We start from the raw sequence: 7826 nt of genomic DNA on the forward strand, positions 1-7826 counted from the left end.
GAAAGAAAAGTGCAGTAGCAATGCTCTGGGACTCTGTAGACTTAATCTTTTTTGGTAGGCCTTGAAAGGGAGCCAGTGTCTCTCCAATCCGAGTCACTCATTCTTTATCCAAGTAAACTGAACTGAGATCATCTAGATGCTGGTCTTCGTTTCTAATGAGCTTTCACAGTAAAACAGGAAATAATAATCTTGAAAGGGGGAAAAAAATGGTCAAAAATCAGCCAGAGAACATTTAAAGGTTTGTTCTGAACAAGCAGGGCTAAGAAAAAGGCCTGAGAAAAGTGTGTCCTGGGATCACTCACAGCTAAAGCACTGATTAATTAAGCAGAGGGTCATTCTTCAGAAAGACTCAAGGGCAGTTCTGGCCCTGGGGCTGTAATTTGGACACTTCTGGAGTTCTAGATACACTGAGCTATTCTGTGCCGGGCCTGTGAATATGTGCATTCTTCTGGCTGAACAATGGCATCTTTATTCAAATAGGAGCGACTAAGTAAGTGGCTGTCTCCTAATATGGGTGGTATTTCTTCCTGCTCTGCCTCAATCTCTGCTGCTTTCCCGTTGCCTTATCAGTGCTTCGTAGCACAACTTACAAAATGAAATCTATTCATAATGCTAAATACCTCCCCCTTTTATAGACACAGGAAAGAAAGCCCAAACGCTTACATATCCTCCAATTCTATGGCAGGGTGTTTACTTTTTTAAATGCAATTCAGCTTATCTGACACTGGTTTGGAAATTAATAAAATGGTGCCTGGCTTTTATTGTTTTGACTATGGGAAGGAAATTAATCCACAACTATTACAAGTGTTTGATCCAAACAAGCAGAGATAAAACTACAGTTTCAAGAAATGTCATTCCCTGTTTGTCCTAGTGCACTTGACATGTCTGATTTATTCCTCCCATGTTTAGCAACCACACTGTCCGGGTAGATGATGGCCATTCATCTTGCTTTGTGTAGGTATTTCTTCAGGGTGGCTTTATTTACTATTTCTTAACTACTGTTTCTTCTTACTCACTAGGTTTAGCTCTGCCAGAGGTTAGAAAAGAAGTTGTTTGCCTGAAAAGATAAGGGTGTGGTGAAAATACTCCATGCCAGCCAAGTGAACCAAAACACTATCTGAGTTACAAAGCAGGCTGGAATACAAAATTGAACTGGCAGAGGATCTGGACCCCACTTCTACTGAGAGACAGAGAGAAAGAGAGTCCCAGGAACTGGCCATCTGCAGCTCCCTGGAGGTAGGTCTGAAGAAGGGGGCTGTGCCCCTCCAAATCCTCAGGGAAAAATAATGTCAATGTTGATGCAGTATTACTTGGTTCTATTGGATAGTATTACTTGGGTAATATAGTTAATTGGGTGAGAGCAGGCTTGCTGTGAAACTGTACTGCAGAAATGTGCAACTTTCTTACCCTGGGGACTGGGCTGTGGCACCACACACATGCCAGACCCATTCCAAAGCCCACTGCAACTCACTGATGGCTGCCAGAGTCGCAAGGGTTGGTGCAGTGGGGCAGACACGCTGCTTGTTTCCACCAGAGCCACCTTCCAGCTGCATCTACCTCCATGAATAACGCTTCCTGAAATACTTCTGAACATCCTAGATCTGTACAACCACCAGAAGACACTGTACAGGGCACTGATTTGGTGTTACGTACAACTGCAGTGTAATATCATATAGGCCATCCTTAGAGTGCAAACCAGCTTACTCCTCCTCTGTGAGAGCCCAGCCACGAGAGCAGGCAGCTACTATCCCTCTTCCCAGAGGCTTTTCCTGCTCTCCACCACCAGGAGCACCAGGCAGGCCAGCAGCTGTGCTGGAATTGCCCCCATCCCAGCAACTGGGACAGCCTGGCAGCTGTGGCATGAGTTTTCACAGACCATGTGGCTATCACCTAAACCTCTGCTGAATCACCTGGCAGTCCTTGGGATGGGGACAAAACGTGAGGAAAACTGACTGCTGGTATCCTTAGCTGCTGGCTGTTGGGTCCCTCTGACCTGCTAAGCAGTATGTACTGTGGGAGGGGGCACTGAGTGGATCTGCCTCCCCGTGTCTGCGTGGGGAAGGAAGCCATGAGTGGAGCCCTGAAGGAGTCCGGAGAACAGCAGTTTTGCATTAGCGATGAGCGGAGTCAGTTACTTGTATTTAAACAATACCGGGCTCTGGGGAAATTCACATGCAGACCTGAAATACATGGGCTTGGCAAAAGATTGTTGTTACTGTCACATGTCTGACCTCTTGAAAATAACATTAATTCAAGAGTTAAATGTGTTCAGCTGACAGTGATGGAGTATTTGTGTTAAGGAGGAGATTTTTCAAAGGCGCAAAATCAACTTAGCGACATGTTACAATTGCCTCCTTGACGTCCTACAGAAGGCCTGGGTGCAGCAGGTTTTGGGGGGCTTCCAGCTACAGCGAGGCAGTCATTGCACTGAAGGGGGTGGCTGTGAGCCCCCACTAAAAGGGCTGCTTTTCAAAAGGGGGTTCTGAAGATTCACAATCTTTCTGGACACTTTAAATGTGATTACTTAGGAAATTATTTCTCCTGGTTTTGTTTCCAAGTAGGCAGTTAGGCCTGGCAACCACAGGCATAGCTCTTGTAACTGACTTTGATGCATGAAAGCAGCATTGCCATAATTCTGGAGATATCCCTTACTTTTCTGAACTACATTGGCAGCTCGTGATACCAGCATGTCAAAATGACATTCACTCTATGTTGCAGAGAGTGTATAAAAGCTTGTGTTTACATTTTGTCTCCTTTGCCCTTTTCAATTTTGCTTTAATTTTTTTATAGCTTTGTAACTTAAGCAGTATATATTTGGGAATGTTTTTTTCCATGCCTTGTCTAGCTTTATGGCTTGTTCTGGCTGAGGCATCCTTACATGATTTGATTTTACAAGAAATATAGGCTAGCACATATGTATGTAATTGTTTCACAGTGAACCAGTCTGGCTGGAGCACAGGGGGAAGATACACATTAATGCTTTCTTTCATGCTATTTACAAACTGAATTGCTAGGTCTACAAGTGATGCAAAATACTAGGAATTGCAGCAATAAGGCTCATGCTAGTTAGCAGGAAGCACAGAAGTATGGCAGAGCCAGAGAAACACTCATCAGAGTAATATTTTCATCAGAAACAGAATGTATTGTAATCAGGGCAGATAAGCATGAGTAGGCAAAACTGACTCTGCTTAGAGCCAGCATGCAGCAGCAGCTACAAATCACACACTGCTGAGTGAAATCTGGAAAACTGAAGCCTGATTCTTCCACCAGGAAGAGCCCCTCCCTGCTCTGAGTAGGTGTGGAGCAGGGGGCAGGTAGCGGGGACTGCCAAAGTGTGCCAACATCTGTCTGCACCAAGAGCACAGAGCAGCCCGTGGCACTAGCTAGGAGAGGCTGAGCCGTGCCCAGCCACTGGAGACCCGCCACTTGCTCCTTATGCTGGTGGCAAATGGCCCTCTGATACCACAGTGTCTAAGGAAGAGGCACAAAGCCAAGTGAGACCCATCGAGGAGCTGGTGTGGGACAAATGTGGGAGCACATTGGTGTTTCCAAGTAGGAGAGCAGCAGAGAAAACAGCCAAGAACTGGTGCTAAGGTAGAGCAGCAAACCTTGTTTAACAGAAGGTGCATTGCAGTGGTATCAGCAGTGTGGAGGCAGTGCTGCAAGTGCCACATACTAGGACTTATTTAAAGAGGCTATTGTAAAAGTCTTCGAGCCAGTTAATTACCAGTTTTTGTTATGTCAGGAACTCCTTGAGTTAAAGCAGAAAGAAACTATTCATGAATATGTTCCACTTCTGTAGTTTAATGGGACAAATTTAAAAAAAAAAGAAAGAAAGAGAGAAACTGATAAAATGATTTAGTTATGGAAGGATTGAAAACCCTCACAAGAAAAAAAAAAGCTGAAATTACATATTGTGCCCCATCTACTCTTGCATAAGCCATTGAAATTGCTGGAGACTTAGTTGGACTAATCGTCCATTACAGTTATGCATGAGCCTTAGGGAGTGCAGAGGGTGCACACGGGCCAAACCACCAGCCTGTGAAAGAGAGAGACATTATCCAATAGCATTCTTTAAAAAGTAGATGTCCAGGTATAAAAACCCAAGAGGCTTGGCTTGCATTTAAAAAGTAGTAAGAACAACTGAGGAATTTCATTTAATTTACTCACCAAGAGGACTTGAAGAGGTGTGAAAAAAGGACAGAAGTGATTTTAGGCAAGAGAGAACTTTCAATGGGAAACAAGGCTCTTCAGAGGACATTAATGTAGGCTCATTCCTCTCCTGCTTACATCATTTTTTTCCCTGTTTGCTCTGAAGTTACTGATGGACCCTGTTTATTGCAAGCAGATTCAGGCCTAGAAATTCCATCTGATCAGAATAAAAATCATATTGCATGCTGCATACTGAGTTGAACTGCAGACATTGGAGTAAGCAGCAGTTTAGAGCCTGTCTCATACTATCAGTATTCTTCAGACATTTACTTTGCTGCCTTCCACTGTTCAGAACAGCCTGAAAATCACCAAAACGTTTACTGAACTGAGGTTTAAAGGCAACTCAGAAACAGAAACAAATGATAGTTCATAGCTCTGCTGAAGGTTAGAAGAATACTGTCACTGAGGGGCACTTCCTGCCTGCGTCTGAGTACCTCCAAAATGACTTGTCATGTATACATGTGTCCTAGTTTCTTTTTTACACAGAGAGTTGGTTAGGAATTAAACCTACCTCTTGAGAGAAAGAACAAGTCCAGCATAGCAGAATACACATCTTCCTAATTCTTACCATGGCACAGACTGAAATCCCAGACCTGCTCATATCTTATGAAGCATCTTGGAGAAAGCTTTTATGATTTTGTGCCTATAAACAGAATAATCTCTCGGGATAGAGAGACACTGCAGAGGATATTGAACATAGTCTGTTAGATCTTTTCCCTTTGTATTACTTGTATCTTCTCATCCCTGGTAAACTTCTCTGAGCTTGGCTTTTCTGATGTCCCACAGCAAACACCTCAAGTGATGATGCTACTGCAATGTAGGGCTGATGACACTGTAGAGGTTGTCGGCCTTTTGGTGGTGCCCTCTTCCCAGGGCTGCTTTCCCATTTGGCATGCTGCTTCCTACTCCTCCCTGTTCCCACTCCCCTCCCCTGCCCAAGGACTTTGCTCCGGGTGCGAGAGCCCTTCTGTGCGCTCAGCTCCTGGAATTCAAGATGTGAGGCTTTTGCTGTGTTGTTCTTTAAAGTGCTAGCTTGGCCGCCTTAATATCTTTTCAATGGTTGGGATTAGCAGAGCTTGTAAGAACATACCAGACCTGTCAGGTTTACAAGTCCACTTGCCACCTCCACCCTCTTACATATATTTTTAAATAGCTAATTAGGAGATAATGCCAATGGAACCAAGTACTGTCACAAGATAATGATCTCGCACCGCCACAGCACTGGTAAGTGGAAGTGTTTATTTTCAAAGGGAAGAAACACTGATCATGTGCCTAATCCTATAATTCTTAAGCAAGTAAAATTCTGCTAGATTTCAGTAGAGCCTGAGGTGACAACATCCTATTAACTGTCGTAGTATTTCTGGGTACCAAATGGCCGTAAGTGATGCAGTCATTTTCTCCAAATGATACTGGTGCAGTATTGGAACAGATGTTTCCCTTACCTTTATTAGCCTGTTGTATCTTCTGACTTGGAGGACAAATTTTGCATGTGCTTCATTGCACCACCTTTAGCTGATTTTCTTTTTAATTTTTTTTATGTGCTTTAGGAAGCAGTGAGCTGTGGTTTGGATGAAATTATGCTGATTTTTAACATCTTGACAGTTCATAATGGTGATACATAAGCTTGTGTTGCTACTGCAGCTCCCTTTGGTACACTAAGGATCATCTGTGTTTAAATCAAAGATGGCCTTTCCTCTGTCCTTCAGGTATTTTGGAAACAAGGGCTGTCTTAAACTCACCTTTCGGGAATAAACCACATTATGTGTGCAGTGGGGTGAAGGAGTAGTGCACACAGGCAACAGGTACAAGTTCATTACCTGCTCTGGCGTAACTGCCCCTGTGCTGCTCTTCCCCAGTAATAGATGTGAGACAATTCGGGGCAGCTTTACCTCTCGTTCAGGCTCATCCTTGTGTCTGTATTCCCACCAGTGGTGGTGGTGTCTGAGCCGTGCAAATCCTCCCTCAGATCACCTGCCGGGGAGCCTCTCGCTCTGCTCTGAGGCAGCATTAATGGGATGGGTACATTTGCCTTTACTGCCTCCCCCCAGGGAAGCCTTCTTCCTGCTGCAGCTCTGGACCCACTTCACATGCAGGGTTGTCTTACAGACAGGTGAATACCGCAGTGGAAATTGGAGGCAGATGCAGAGCTGCTTTCAGAGAAAAGCCTGTCAGTGAAAGCATGAAGGTTTATCCCAGTCAGAATTCACTTGCACAAGTTGTTAGTGCTTCCCTGTGGAAGGTGGCCAGTGTTGTTTTTTAGAGAGATTCCTGCTGCTTTCACAATTAATGAAGATTCATCATTCCATTGGATCATCTCTAACCTGCTGTAATTGTTCTGATTTTTCTTTTTTACCTTGTTCGCCAGTTCATGTCTAAATACAAGAAGATGTTTATATTGCATACATTCAGCTTTAATTGGCCCTTAAAAGAAGGTGTTGATTAGAATCTTCTCAACATCAACAGCTCGCTCGCACAACATTCTCTAATTACTGTTTATTAATTTAGTTCAAGTGGCATAGTTGAAAGCCCTGCTCAGATGGGAGAAGTAAATTGTCACTGGTATTGAATATGTAAATTATGTGCCATGTAAGTTTCCATGAAGAATGTTTAAAGTTAAATGCTACGCACATAAAGCCTTCCAGTTTCATCTAACCCAGCCATATGACAGCTTTGCGAAGAGTGTCATGAAAATTTACCAGCCCTGGCAAAAAAAGTACTTGCCTATCCTTTGCTTTTTTTCTATTAACATAATCATGATGATAATAATTTATTTACCAGTCAAAAAAAAAAGTAATCATTCATGCTGGCTGGCTGGAGATTTGCAAGGCTGCCAATGGAAACCAAACTACACGTTGCTGTAGTATAGACATTCAGCAGCCTGAAGTTGTTGCCCTAGTGCAGTAGCCCTTCCTTCTCTTTAATTAGCTTATAAACTCAGAATTTCTTAAACAAAGTCCTCATTAAACATTGCCTTGTTACATTGCTTTAAAATGCAATTAAAAGTTTTAAGAGTGCCGTGGAGTTTGTGTGCCATTGTCAGTGTCCATGTCACTCACTACCAATTTCCACCCACTCACACAGATCAGAGGCCTCCCATTAAATATAGATGGCACTTTATAGCTTCTGTATATAGACTTGGCATAAAATAACAAGCTGATGAGGATGACCTGCCTGCATCTTGTACTTTAAGGAACAAGAGAGGAGTGGAGGGCAAGATATTCTAGAGGAAGGAGGACCTGGGAGTCTTCATTGTCCTTCCACCTCTGCAGTTGTCTCCCTGTGAACCTTTGTGTGGGAGTAGCTGCACGTTGCTGGTGAGTGTCCTACTTCAGAGTCTTCCCAGACAAAGCTGCGTGGGAATACCACACAGTTATTGTACTGTGCATCTGAAACAGTGAGACCAGACCTTGGGTTAAAAGAGGAAGAAAAAGTACCCAACACCTGAATGCTGCCTGGGCCTTCACCCAGCCCTCACACTCTTGCTGGCTGCTGTTATCGTGAATGGCACTAATCAGTTCCAGGAAATCTCTGCACCAAGCATGATGTCACATGTGGTTACATCATTCCCTCTAACCTCTAGGGCTTTCTGTTGACATCTTTGGAGCTCTTCTACT

Source organism: Strigops habroptila, chromosome 8 (assembly GCF_004027225.2).
Source record: "Strigops habroptila isolate Jane chromosome 8, bStrHab1.2.pri, whole genome shotgun sequence".
NCBI classification, from domain to species: domain Eukaryota; kingdom Metazoa; phylum Chordata; class Aves; order Psittaciformes; family Psittacidae; genus Strigops; species Strigops habroptila.